The sequence below is a fragment of the Schistocerca cancellata genome, chromosome 1, assembly GCF_023864275.1.
Source record: "Schistocerca cancellata isolate TAMUIC-IGC-003103 chromosome 1, iqSchCanc2.1, whole genome shotgun sequence".
Taxonomy (NCBI): Eukaryota; Metazoa; Arthropoda; class Insecta; order Orthoptera; family Acrididae; genus Schistocerca; species Schistocerca cancellata.
Genome location: NC_064626.1, coordinates 403,333,183 through 403,347,938, shown reverse-complemented (window position 1 = coordinate 403,347,938; position 14,756 = coordinate 403,333,183).

Sequence of the window (14,756 nt, the reverse complement as noted above, 5' to 3'; positions counted from 1 at the left end):
GTCGCAGGTTCGAATCCTGCCTCGGGCAAGCATGTGTGTGATGTCCTTAGGTTTGTTAGGTTTAAGTAGTTCTAAGTCCAGGGGACTGATGACCTCAGATGTAAGTCACATGGTGCTTAGAGCCATTTGAACCACAGGCGAAAAAAACAGTCTCTTACTGCAGCTCTGTAACTAAGACGTACACTAGCTTAATGAAGGAAAGAGGACAAACCTCTATGGATTTGTGTCAGTAAGAAAACACTGGAAACATGGCCGTGTCGACGGGTTTCGTAGACGCTGCACTGGGAAGCAAGACCCGTTGTGCTATGGCTACAGAATTTTAAACTTATCAAGTGTCTTTAAGAATATGATGTACGCCACAAAACATTAAAAATTTCAGCGACTCTGGGAATCATTTAGCACTTGCAGTTTCCGCATTTCGTCATTCTCCAGTGACCACAGGATAGCACTGTAAAAGGAAAAAAAAGGGGGAGAGAGAGAGAGGGGGCGGGAGGGGGCTTGTGCGCTCACAGGTCGGCAGCGACGCACAGAGTACCTGCGCGTGCTCTATTATTCCACCCGCGCTACTCCAGCCTGCGCGTAAAAGGTACACGAGTGCGGCCAGGGCCTCTCGTGTGGCGGCCCGTTGCAAATCCCGTTAAAAACTAAACGCAGAACGCTGCGCTGCGCTGTGTGCATAATCCCGCGTGATTACATTGAGAGCTTTTCGCGGGCAAAGTTTTATTGGGCAGCGGCGGTCGCGGCCAGCAAACGACCCGCGCGGCGCGCTTTGAGCCCTGAGTCTCCGCCGCTACGGCGGGCGGGCGCTGGCGTCGCCCAACCCGTGGTTCCTCCTTTCCTCTCATCTTTCCTCTGTGTCTCCGCTTCTTAGCGAGATACTGTCTCTGCCACTCCCATGCCCATCTACGGCCAGCCTACCTAAAAGATTGTTCAGCAAAAGAAGCGAACTACCACTGGTACACTGCTAATACGCACCTCATCGCTGTGGCAGTTTTGGTTATGGTACTTACGTTTAGGGTAACAGTATTTTTAACTAGTGTCACCTGTATACTGGCGTGCGAGGAAGAAGTCAGAAGTCCGGTGCGTGATGCATTCTCCGCAGAGAGAGATGAGGAATACGTTGGAGCATTACCACCATTTTCTCTATCCTCATCCCACGCTACACTCTCTAGCCGTTACTTACCCTCGTAAATGGCAACGCAGGACTAAGAGCCATATTCAGCCACTGTTTCTGCCTCTGACTCTCCTTACAAAAATTTAGATGCTTGGACAGTATCACTGATATTTCTTAACTTAATAATTGTGTTCTGTTTCTCCTATCTTCTTGTTTAGTGCATCTGTTTTTATGACAGGTTTCAACAGTATGGCCTCCATCGCATCCTGTTCTGAGCATATTCCTTCGTCTGTTTGTTCGTCCTCTTTTAATGTCGTCCATCATTCCAGTTCTCTTCTTACTTCTTCCTCTCACTCCTTTCACGTTTTCCTTTATAATTCTCTGTTGCAGACCGTTCCTACGCAGTACACGTCCCAGACAAGACTTTTTCCTCTTTCTGATCATTTATAATAATCTTATTTCTTTCCCTATTTTTTATTACTTCTTCAATTATCGAGCGAGGTGGCGCCGTGGTTAGCACACTGGACTCGCTTTCGGGAGGACGATGGTTCAAACCAGCGCCCGAACATCGTGATTTAGGTTTTCCATGATTTCTCTAAATCGCTTCAGGTAAATGCCGGGACGGTTTCTTTCCTTCCCCCTCCCCCAAAAGCAACGAAGCAACTTCTTCATTTTTCAGTCCGGCAGCCTACATGACCTTAAGCATTGTTCTCCACAACCACATTTCAAAACTTTACAAAACCCCTTTCGCCTTTATTTTCAACTGTCCGGGATTTGCTGCTCTTAACGGTACACCTCAGACGTATCATTTAGCTCATCTTTTCCTCAGCTTCACTGCAGTTCTTTTTCCTGGTAGTAACTGCTTCACCTTTTCAGATATTCTTTTTCTGATAGACATCCTCCTCCTTATCTCTTCTGTACAGCTTCTGTTCTATATCATTTTTTTTTTTTTTTTGTGAAATCTTATGGGACTTAGCTGCTAAGGTCATCAGTCCCTAAGATTACACACTACTTAACCTAAACTATCCTAAGGACAAACACACACATCCATGCCCGAGGGAGGACTCGAACCTCCGCCGGGGCCAGCCGCACAGCTCATGACTGCAGCGCCCGGAAAATACTCAGTCCCTGTTTGTGAGCCAAGCGTTGTGAAATAAGCGTTGCCTCTTCTCTACCACGGGTATGTGATGTCAGGATTTTCCTTTGCTTTATGCTACCCATAATGAGCACTATTGTGCTTACGTGCCTTCACCGTTCTTGAAACTACCACGCTAAATGTTCTACGCGCACCCCGAAGCTCACACAGCAGTCAGATTCAGAAGAAAGGCGCTATTCGCTGGAGCATCATGTTGTACATTGCCCCTTGCTACTATATATCGCCCCATGACACGCCTTCTTACACGCACGCCATTATGGTATCTAACGAGACAGGAAGCAATCAAATCCACGTGTCGGATTAACGACATTGGATCTGGTACACCTGTCACCTTCTGCAGCGAATTCTGAGGACGAAAGCAACGACAAAACACTGAAAAACGTCATTATTAACCACCAAAACTCTGCTGGAGGTTTATACTCCTTACTTATCAAAACTGAACATATTTGTCGGCATGGACTTACCTGCGGTCGTTATTTGTCGCAAATGCATTTATTTTCCGTCTGTCGATCGCTGTTTTTATTATCTCAATCTTACCGCTTTCGGGCACAGTCAGCCATCTTCATATCATATCTGTCATAGTCGATCTGGTACGCCAGCTTTACCTAAGTCTTCTTTAGGCGAGTACTGCCCTGTTTCCTCATCTTCGTCCCAAAGGCACATTACAAAAACAGATACAGGACGAGCGCCTATAACACACTGGAAAATGTCATTATTGACCTCTAAACTGTCCGCAGCTCGTGGTCGTGCGGTAGCGTTCTCGCTTCCCGCGCCCGGGTTCCCAGGTTCGATTCCCGGCGGGGTTAGAGATGACTGAGTGTTAGAGATGACTGAGTGTTGTGTGATGTCCTTAGCTTAGTTAGGTTTAAGTAGTTCTGATTTCTAGGGGACTGATGCCCATAGATGTTAAGTCCCATAGTGCTCAGAGCCATTTGAACCTTTTTGACCTGTAAACTACTGCTGGACATATTTAGCTATCCGCGATCGGTATTTGTAGAAAATGCAGTTATTTTCCGTCTGTCGAACGTTGCTTTTATTATCTCAATCTGACCTGTTTCGGGCACTGTCGCCCACATTCAGATCATTTCTCGTAACGTATTTCACTGTCCCATTTGAGATATCATTCTTCGTACTTTTAGAGTAAGCAGTCTTAATGAGAAATGAGTAGAGATGGGCGACTCTGCGCGAATCGGTCAGTTTGATTTAAAAAAAGCGATCAACAGACGGAAAAGAAGTACATTTTATATTTCGAGAAGTTTCGAGCAAAAAATCATCTTCAGTCTAACGAAATTATTGTTGTAGCACGTTTTTACAAATGAGGTTTCTTGGAGCGAACTATCATAAAAACACGGATTACGCAACAAGACGTTGGTACAGTCTCAGAAAACTGACACAGTGTTGCGATCACCAAGTAACTACGTAACAAAGTTGACGCCGTTGCACTGAATGTAATTACAAATATGTAGTGACATGCAGAATTTGAATTCTGAAGTAAATGAGAGTGCCGCGAGATAAATTGCACCCCAGTGTTACGGAGCCAAATGTTCCGCTTCTTGCCATATCATATTCTGAATTGAGGGATGCGACTCTCGCGACGAGTGTTGAAGACGGGGGGCTGGCGTCTCGCCGCGCAGCTAATAACACCGCAGCCGTTAATTAGCCGTGCTGGGAGCGCAGGGCTCGAACCTGGCGCCCGGCCGCCCTCACAATGGGCCCGCAGGGAGCGGTTGCGCCCGCGACGCGCGCCTGCCAGCCTGGTTGCCTAGCCCCAGGTGCACCCCGACCGCCTCCGGCAATTTCCATTGCAGCACTAGCATCCGCTCAGTTGGCGCTTTTCCCCTCGTGTGAACGGGTGCTTTAACAAATTGTGCTCGTATCCAACTCACGAGGAATACGTTTAGCAGGGCGATATCTGAACGACGCTCTTCGCGAACTCACCCTTGCTTTTTACAATCAACAAAAATAAACCTAATTTCCGTTTTCTATCTGCACTGCGTTTTTCTCGTCGAGCCTATGTCTGTATTTCATCGATAGTCTGCTCACGGTTGCCAGACGTAGAGTACTGCGACTCACACTACTAAGACACTTTCCAATACAGTAATCTGTGTCCTATATTCCCTGGGAAATTATTCCTTATCCGATTTACTCATTGGTGTGATAAAAAAAAGGAAGTTTAGGATTTAACGTCACATTGTCGGTGAGGGACTTTAGGGACAGAAGCGATTTGCTAGAAATTAGGGCTTGAAATTTTGCTTGTATGTCGATATATGTGTACCTCATTGCAATACTAAAAGAATATTTTATTATTTTTATTATTATTATTGTTATTACATGGTGGTAGCTATTTTTGCAAACCTCCTAATATAACTCTAAAATACTAACTAGACGGCATTAGTGATGAGTTATGTCGTCATCTGTATATACTAATTGGTCAGTCATGCCTCATGATTACATTATCTAAGGAAGTGTAATGATTATATCGATACATAATATCATTTCATCTCTTTCTCGGGTACCTAACATTCGGATTCGCATTAGAATTGTAATTGTTGGTTATATCGGTGAGCCGGCCCCCATCGATTTCTCTGTTTTTGAAAACACTTCGTTTCTTATCAGTCACTGCTGACTGGCAATAGGGATGAACTTGTCTCTGCACTCCCTTGTTAAAGTTAGTTGATTTTTACCCCTAGATATTACTATTATTATTGTTATGGTTACTATCTTGCCTAGTGACAGATTTACGTATACTGTTTCTTAATTTTGTTCTCCTCTTCTTCTTATGACGTGATCTTGCCATTTTTTTCGATAAATCGTTCAGATCTTGGATCTTTTTCCTAGCTTGACTGGAATTGTTTTTCCAAATTCGATTGAGTGGCCTTATGCAACCCCAATTACCGGATCATTTGTCCAGTCCAGTGGGTTTCTCACTTGCTATCCTCAGGCAATATCGATTTTTCACCTTCGTCTCCCCCGAAGTTCACTTGAGATCTTAGTTCCAGGCTAGACATTTTTTTAAATTTTCCTCCAAAACAAATGTAAATAGCTTATGAGTAGAACTTGGATATGCACAAAATGTAACTTATTAGAAGCTGCTTACTTGGTTCAATATGTTGATCAGAAAATATTTCACATTCATGACTGCATACTTCACGAAAGCAATCTTTGACACAATTTCCTTGGTGTTAAATGCATTTCTCGCTATCGATCCTAGTGATTATCGTAAATACATCTTCTTCTTCATTATTATTATTATTATTTTGTGATTCTACAGCTCATGGTAAACCTTGGCCTCTTCTACAAATCTCTGCTAGTTATCATGATCTACCACTCGATCACTTTCTGCGGCTCCTTCATGGTTTTCGGTCGACCCAACTACTTCCGCAACATTCACCGGTGTCAAGTGTCCCATCCCACTCAATCTCGTTCCTGTCACTATTCTTCTAACACGGTATTTGGATATTTGTACACAGCGTACAGCTCAAGATTGTACTACAAATTCTTGACATCGTTCACATTCTTGCGGTAGTTCCCCTCCTTCATTTTCCTCTCTTATAGCTTGGGCCGACAATTCATCGGAGTCCGAGTCTCTCATAGCCATCTATAACTCGAATATCTTTCGTTGTTAATGAACGGGTTTCCGAGGCATATGTAAGAATTGAACTTAAAAGCGTTTTTATAAATGGCTAATTTGGTGACACGAGTTAAAAACCTTAAAGAAAATAGATGTTTTTCAATTCAAAATTGATTCTTTTGGCTGATAATAATCACTATTTAATTTCATAAGATGTGTCGTCTAAGTGGGTGACTGTCGATCCCAAATTCACTGACCGCAAACCGCCGCCGTTTTTGACATCAGTGGTGTCAAGCGAGAGCGCGTTGGAGGGTAAGTAGGAGGTCTGTTGTGTTTTCTAATGAAAACTGGGCCTGCGTCGGTGTGAGTGATGGCCGCGTGTTGGTTAGAAGCACGCCAGTTGAGGACCTGCAACCAGCCTGCGTACTAGACACGCTGGACCTCTACCTGGAATTATAGTCCTTGGTGAGATTTTATAGGACAGCCTAAGCGCTCTCGTCGCTATCCCGAGTCCCGTGACTGCAAATTTGTACGTCAGTCTGGTGATTCGACCTGTGGTGCTGTCATTAATGAGCAGCATTGCAGAGGGTGTTTTCCAACAGGATAACGCTCGCTCATTGCTACCCAACATGCTCTACAGAGTGTCGACACGTTGCCTTGGACAGCTCGATCACCAGATCTCTCTCCCATCGAGCTCATATGGAACATCATAGGACGACAATTCCAGCGTCATCCACAGGCATCATTACCATCATTAATCGTCCCTATATTGACCGACCAAGTGGTACAGGCATGGAACTCCATCGCAGAAACTGAGATCCGACACCTGTTCAACCCAATAAATACATCTTTGCGTGCTTGCGTTCAACACTCTGAGCGCTACACCGTTTATTAATGTACCAGCATTTCACAATTGCAATGGCTTATCTCGTGCTTACATTAAGCAGTGATTTTGCAATGCTAATCACTTATATGTATTTCCCAGACAAATGTATTGCCAAAATTTCATTATTCTACATTAATTATTTTTTTGTGCTCCGATTTTCGCGTCATTATATTTAAACCGATCAAGTTTCTCAGAAGTATAGTTGCCCAATGTTATTGAGGGCGGCATGTTCTCATGACTTGTTTTCCCAGTAGCCATATATTTTGTTTTCTGTTTGGTGTCATACTCCTACTGGGCTGCTCGACTACTATGAATGTCTCCTTCATGGTGTCCCGAGTTCTTTGCAACTGTATGTCATTTGCGTAAATGAGTATCGGAAGTGCTAGACACCTTAGATCTGGTTATGTACTAACATTTCAAGTAATTCTTTTCACTTTTCTTGTACTGCCGTTGTGGTGAATCCGCATGCCTCGGTACGTTCGAGAAGAAAGCTCGCCTGCCAGTGGCAGTGCCGGCGTCGTTGTATGAGCTGGCGAGGCGGCGGCGCCCTGGAGCAGTTAGCGCTCGGCTTGACTTGTGCGTGAGGCGGCAGCGGGAGCGCGCAGGTGCGGTGGCTAATTAGTGGCGGGGCGGGGGCGGGCTGAGGGAGTAATGAGCAGGCTGCACTTCAAATTGCGCGCTTAATATTTCAAGCCAGTCCGCGCCACAGGCTAATCACATCCGCGCAAGACGGCCGCGCCTCCGACACTGACTTCTGTGTGTCCGCCAGCCCTCGCCTTCCATAGGCTCGGCGAGAATTCTGCGTGGCTCGCCAGTTAACTTACATGGGAAAGAAGGTCTTTGCTGGGGTGGTATTACTAGAAGTAGCCAAATCTCCGATTCGGTCTGGGACCCAGTACTCCTCTACAAACTGGCTACATATGTCTTCCCAGGGTCGGTAGTAAAGCTACTGCGAAGCTACCTCTCTGGTAGGAGCTACACAATAAAAGTAGACATAGGCCACGCTACGGAAACATAAGTACGTGCGAGGATCCCTCAAGGGTCAGTGATAGGGCCCATATTGTGTACTCTATATACCGCACATACCCTAACGGCCCCACGCGTGCCCACTGCACAATTTGCGGACAACACCGCGTTTTTCGCAGTTATCAGAAACCGCAACGTAGCAACGCGACGCCTACAGGGCATTTACAAGCAAATAGAAACGTGGGCCAAAAAATGGGGAGTCACACTAATGCGTAAAAAATTTCAGGCCATCATCTACATCTACATCTACATCCACACTCCGCAATCCATCTGACGGTGTGTGGCGGAGGGTACTTTGAGTACCTCTATCGGTTCTCCCTTCTATTTCAGTCTCGTATTGTTCGTGGAAAGAAAGATTGTCGGTATGCCTCTGTGTGAGCTCTAATCTCTCTGATTTTATCCTCATGGTCTCTTTGCGAGATATACATAGGAGGGAGCAATATACTGCTTGACTCCTCGGTGAAGGTATGTTCTCGAAACTTCAACAAAAGCATCTTTCTTGCAGAGTCTTCCACTGGAGTTTATCTACCATCTCCGTAACGCTTTCGCGATGAGTAAAATCCTGTGACGAAGCGCGCTGCTCTCCATTGGATCTTCTCTATCTCTTCTATCGACCCTATCTGGTGCGGATCCCACACTGGTGAGCAGTTTCCAAGCAGTGCACAAACAAGTGTACTGTAACCTACTTCCTTTGTTTTCGGATTGCATTTCCTTAGGATTCTTCAAATGAATCTCAGTCTGGCACTACATCTACGATAGCAAGGCCCAGTAATGGTTTTGAAGGGAGAAACCTACAGTGGAGACCAAGTTTGCAGTACCTAGGACTCACCTTAAACAGGCGGCTTACGTGCCAGACCCACCTAGGAAACCTCAGAAAAAAGGCAAGCACGAGATTAGTTGTAGTTTACCCCTTATTAAACTGAAGTAGTTGGCTAGCAGGGGAACTAGGAATCTGCATATACTGTAGTGTGCTAAGGCCAGTCTATATAATGCGTGGCCTGTGTGGTGATACGTGGCAAAATCCCGTTTGAAATGAAAATGGTTCAGATGGCTCTAAGCACTATCTGAGGTCAACAATCCCCTAGACTTAGAACTACTTAAACCTAACTAACCGAAGGACATCACACACATCCATGCAAGAGGCAGGGTTCGAAACTGCGACTGCAACAGCAGCGCGGTTCTAAACTGAAGGGCCTAGAACCGCTCGGCCACAACGGCTGGCGTTTGAAAAGACTGCAAACAGTACAAAACCGAGCCCTAAAGAGAGCACTACATGTTGACGGCTGATCGACACGAAATCACCGGGATAGAGAGACTTGTATACCGATACAAAGTCCGCGCAAAAGCATTCTGTAAAATCATCACACTTTAACCCGCTATCGTCCTCAGTGATGGTACAGCACTGATGAACAACAACGAAAAATATGTTACACATTTAGAGTCATATACAGACACAAAGTAAATGAACACTTAACGTCGAAGTAACAGTGTGTGTGTGTGGGGGGGGGGGGGGGGGGCAATCCTGCCACGGGCATGGATGTGTGTGATGTCCTTACGTTAGTTGGGCTTAACTGGTTCTAAGTTCTAGGGGACTAATGACCTCAGAAGTTGAGTCACATAGTGCTCAGAGCCATTTGAACCATTTTGGGAGGGGAGGGGGGGCCTCTCTTGAAGTTGAGGTGGCAGGGAAGAGGACGACATTGGCAGAGAATTACAGCCAACGGAAAACAACGGGATGCACATAGTGTAAAACAACAAAATAGCCTATATAACGATTTGGTTTCATTTATAGTTCTGTTATTCTCTTATTTAGAATTCTGTTATTCTCCGTTAAATATGTTGAGGTCCATATCTTACCGTAACAAAACGTGCGTAATGGGAAACAACTAAGTGAAAGAAGGCAGTCACTTCCTATAATTCAGCACTCATTACCTACATGCTCTCGTTTTAATGAAATTAAGCAAAATTGATAATGTCGTCTCATAAAAATAATTGTTTCTGCACATGCGGCCATAATTAGTTGTGACATGGGCAACTAGCTACCGAAAGTCTACACACAGTGTAAATGGGTTCAAATGGCTCTGAGCACTATGCGACTTAACGTCTGAGGTCATCAGTCGCCTAGAACTTAGAACTAATTAAACCTAACTAACCTAAGGACATCACACACATCCATGTTCGAGGCAGGATTCGAACCTGCGACCGTAGCGGTCGCTCGGTTCCAGACTGTAGCGCCTAGAACCGCACGGCCACTCCGGCTGGCCCCACAGTGTAAAAATGCACTCTTAGGAGAAACAATTCCGCTCGGCTATACAGTCAACGCAACACTTGGTGCTGAGTCCGGATTGCTTGTATTTCCTCGCCGAGCATCAGGGAGTGCTCAACCCCTCGAATCGACTAAATGACTTGTTGCCACCGTCTGCCAAGTCTTCGAAAACCAGGGGGGACGGGATGTTATTGCCGCAAACGATTACACCGTTAATGGAGTTGTAAAATTTCACGGTTTGCTAATTACTGCGCATAAAGAGTGAGGGCTGCGAGTCGCCTTTAGTGTCTCGCAAACGAGCGCCGGCCTCCACGAGCTGCTAATAATGTCGCCATAACGGCCGCGGGCCGCCGCCGCGGCCGACGCGTTTTCAAATGAGCCCCGCCTGACGTCTGCTTGCCGCCGTCGAGCTGCCGAGCTGTTGTAATGAAAACTTCCCTCTTTCACTTTTTAACTTAAGGAAGGTCCCTCACAATAAAGATGAGCTAATTAAACGACTGCTCTAAATACGAACAGAAAAGAAAACTTAGAGGGACAGGGGGATATTCAGTATCAACTTAATTCTTCTCTCGTTTCTCTAAACTTCTGCTACTGGTAATTGAGGCGCCCTATTGGAGACACAGCCAGAAACTTGCTTTAGAAAAAAGTCGCTGCGCTTTAAAAGGTTCATTGGATAACTTCGAAGGAGAATATCAGGATTAGCAATGGTGCGGCTATGCCACTGGCGCAGATAATTGTCCCAAATATTCTCTATTAAATCTTAGTGAGACGGGTGAATTTTTTCGAAATCACGCTTCTCAAGTTCCTATTAATGACACGATTTGTACGTAAACCTCTCATCGATACATGTCACTTTTATACATTTTTTCGATTAATTTTGTCTCGACGATCCATAGAGCATTATTGGTTCTGTAAAGGACTCCTATATGCGGCCAATACTCACAGTGCAATCAGTGTGCAAAGCTTTTGCGATGACGAGGCTCGTCGACGAATGAGACGGTGATGTGCTCTGAATTCAGACGCACTACATGTCGACGCTGAGCGGATAATTAACGCACTAGAATATCTCATTACAGACGATCCTCATCTTCATCCCTAAGTAGCGCATCAGCGTCGCTGCCCATTAGGCATCCTTATCCCACGCGCTAAATGATTCACTGGCAATTTGCGGTATTAGCGAGTAATTACCTCAGCCTGCTGGTGTAACAGATGAGTTCTTCTTATGAATAGGTTGCTTACCGAGGCGTGAGAATATATTCGAGCTTCGCATACTACGAACGAATCATAGCCGTTGCTTCCTTATTACAAGAATATACCACAGCAGCATTGTCATCATGTATTCTTCCTATGCAGCAGCAACATCACAAACTTTTTTTTTTCATCTTGAAGTACTCCATTACCACGTTTATTTTTTTTTCAGAGGACAACACTGTTCAACTCTAAGGATTGTTGTATAGTAGTGAGCTCAACTCGAAAAGTCTTAAATCGACAGTTCTGTTAACAATAGTTATGAACACAGGCGTTTCATTTTAAAAATGACATTTTATCGTAACAAGAGGAAAAGGCTCCCTTGCTCACACTTTCTCTGTCTTCCTCATCATTAATAAAAGAAAGAAACAAATCGGCTTAAATACCTACTTATACTTTACTTGCTAGAAGTATAAATATCTTTACTTTACGGTCACTGTGACGAATGGCAGCAGGCATCTTAAGCCGATAACACAAATGTAATCCTCTGAAGTTCTACATCACCATAAAATTTCTTAAGAAATTTAGATTGGACAAAAATTTTTGTTGTCTTGTAATTACTGAGATGTCAATCACAGCTCGCTTTTTGTCGAGCACCCGTACAATCATATCATCATCTGGGTTATACATGGTAGTGTGATGGGAGCGAACTGTCGATTTAATTGAAAGAAATTTCTTCTGAAGATAAGATTGCTAAATATTGTTTATGTCACGATGCTCAGTTTCGACGTATCTATGTACTTTAAATTTCCGAAAAACAGAAGATGACAGCCTGCTTCTGTCGAAATCGGTCATCGTGAAATAAATAATACGAGTATTTAGCGATCTTGACTTCCAAACAAATATCTTTCCATATTATCATCAACATCATTACCATCATAATCCTAGCGTCATCAGACGAAGTGCATCATTACCTTCTCATTATTCGCTGATATAGCACGGAAAATTTACTCCCGCCATTATTTGTTACGTGGCTTACCTAAGCACTTGGGCCAAACGTTGGCCACAGCCATTTCTTTTTCTCTCCCTCATCCACCTGCGATGCAGATCGCGGTCTGACGGTCTACCAGGCTCACGACGGTGGCTCTGACGTACCCTTCTACTTCATTTGTATGAAGTTGACGCATACTTCGACCTTCACAGGCAAGGAGAACTGAGTACATATATGTTTCTTCTGTAGTTACGAAAGGGAAGAGAGTTATATACTTGCATCAAATGCTCTACGTCTAAAGAATTAGAATATGAAAATGTGGTACGGCAACATGCTCGTCAATGCCGTCATATAATGACTGTACAAATGACTCTACAATTTTTTCTTGTTCTCTTTTTTCCTATAACTAGAAACATTGATAGTGTGATATTCCCACATACATAATCGAACTTATCATCACACATACGGCGATCCGGAAGTAATTACTTCGTAAAAGAAAAAAAAATGTTTCAGCACCTTCATTTGCCGGTCAATGTAAGAGACATAACGATGCACGGTTCAGTATTACTACATTTTGCACCAGTGCCCTGGTTTAAATCCGAAACCTCTTTGCAGTTTATCATGGATTGAGCATATCAAACACTTGATGGTGAACAAACAGGGAAGGGCACCCTCTGAAGCCATCTTGATAGCAGGCGACGACGAGTTAATTGGAGCCGTAATGCAGTTCGTTCATGAGAAAACTGGCGTGCGACACCTGTTCGACAAATTCCAGGAGTAGGATCTAATAGTTGTACCAGAAGTACCCTCCACCACACACTGTTAGCTGACTTGCGGACTAAGGATGTACGGGGTGTCCCAGAAATGTTGCAGTAAACTTCAAGGGGCTGTAGAGGATGTCTTGAGGAACAAATCAATGACAGGAACCCGTGTCCGGAAACGTCATCCGACGACGCTACAGAGCGCCACACGACAAGGCCACCCCATCGGCTGCAAACGTGACTTTGCACACTGGCAGACCGTAGGTGGAAAGTCTCGCAAGTTTTCTGTTATTTAGTGATCACAACTGAATGCCAGGATCGCCATTGGAGAAGATGGAGCTAGCTGCTGCGTAGAAAGGCCGTGTCTCCTATGAAACCAATACTCTGTTGCCTCAGTGGATGACTGTTTCGGACACGGGTCTCCACATGCAGTTTATTTTTCTTCTGTATACGGAAAAACTGCGGAGAGTTTAAAGAGTTCCAGTAGAAAAATGAACTGAGAATGGGAACCTGTGTCTGAAACAATCACCCACCGAGGCAACAGAGCATCGCATTCATAGGAGGTAAGACCTCTCTACTCAGCAACTAGCTCCATGTTCTCCACTGGCGATCGTGGCATCCGTTGCGATCACTGAATAACGAAAAATATTGCAAGGCGTTCCCCCTACAGTGTATCAACGTAGAAAGTTAGTGGCATCACCGGCGCATACAACCCCGACTCTCTGTAGCGTCGTTCAACGACGTTTCCGAACACGGGCTCCTACCTTCGATTTTTTCCCTAAGACACCCTCAACAACACCTCGAAGTTTGTCGCAAGATTTCTTGGACAACCTGTAGATGCAGCACACGTTCGGAGTGGATAAGTACAGCAGAGGGAATCGGCTCTTCAAAGAAACCATCCCGCGATTCGTCGATAACGCCATCGGAGGACCTCTTACATTTAGGAGGCCCAACGGGGATTCGGACCACCATACACTTGAAGGTGAGTCTAGGGTCTGACGACTGCACCAGCTAACTCGGTATCGGTGGAGTAGCACATCGTTTATTCGTCTGGGAAGCAGGTACTGTGCCGGCCGCTGTGGCCTAGCGGTTCTAAGTGCTTCAGTCCGGAACCGCGCGACTGCTACGGTCGCAGGTTCGAATCCTGCCTCGGGCATGGACGTGTGTGATGTCCTTAGGTAAGTTAGGTTTAAGTAGTTATAAGTTCTAGGGGACTGATGACATCAGATGTTAAGACTCATAATGCTCAGAGCCATTGGAACCAAGCAGGTACTGTCAGTATCTTAATTGGTCGTTCGGCGACATAAGCTTCATCTCCAACAGCTGCGACAGCGGGCTCGATAAGCCGAGTAGGCCCCTTTCGCACTCTGCGGGAAGAGCTCGCGCGCCGCGGCGGCGGCAGCAGCAGCTTTCAGAGCGAAATGAACAGCGCCTGGCGTATGAAGAACCTGTCACCGCGGCACAGTGCCTGCTCCTTGTGGCGCCGGCGGCGCAGCGCAGCGCCGTGCCGCTCGATACGTCATAATAGAGGTGAGCGAGGCGACGCGCGAGTGCTGTACTGTGCGGCCGGACGCCCCGGGCTCACGTCTTGCGAAAGCCGGCAGCCGGCAGCGCTCTAATCTGCTGCAGGTCCCAAAACAAAGGGAAACAATCAGCGTGTGTGTGACGGGCGCGCTTTGTGCGCTAAGACGTGCGGCGCGCGCTCCACCCACGGGGCCCCTAGCCCTCTCCTCCTGGCAGGACACTCGCAGCAGCCAGCCGCGGCCTATCGGAAAACTGTCCGCCGCCGCATAGCCG